The following is a 313-nucleotide window of genomic DNA, read 5'->3' as shown; positions in this document are numbered from 1 at the left end:
CGGTTGGAATCAACTGCATATCCCCTCATGTACAAGAGGAGGATGTGCCCATTGAACAACACCTATGAACTTTCAAGAAGGGGTTAGAACTGCTGAAGGGATATAATTTGACAGTGATTATTCTTTAACCCAATGCAGCCGGGTGGTCTCCCGATACAAAAGCCTTTTGTCTCAAGTCGTGGTCTTATTACCTTAGAGGTCATAATTTTCAAGTGCTGTAACTAGGTCAGATCACAAGGGCAAAAACTAGTATGTCATTTTGTCAATTTCTTCTATCAGCTTGTTGAACCTTGACCACTTTTTGCCCACCCTA

At 41.9% G+C, this 313-nt stretch overlaps 1 protein-coding gene across 1 annotated transcript in view; it reads right to left on the bottom strand.

Annotated features, from left to right (window-relative positions):
- LOC119585236 (eukaryotic translation initiation factor 1A, Y-chromosomal-like) overlaps positions 1-313 on the bottom strand; it is a 12,473-nt gene that overhangs the window by 2,494 nt on the left and 9,666 nt on the right. The window lies entirely within an intron of this gene.

The sequence above is a fragment of the Penaeus monodon genome, chromosome 19, assembly GCF_015228065.2.
Source record: "Penaeus monodon isolate SGIC_2016 chromosome 19, NSTDA_Pmon_1, whole genome shotgun sequence".
In the NCBI taxonomy this organism is placed as follows: Eukaryota; Metazoa; Arthropoda; class Malacostraca; order Decapoda; family Penaeidae; genus Penaeus; species Penaeus monodon.
The sequence above is the reverse complement of the archived record's forward strand: the minus strand, read 5'-3'. Positions and strand labels throughout refer to the sequence as shown.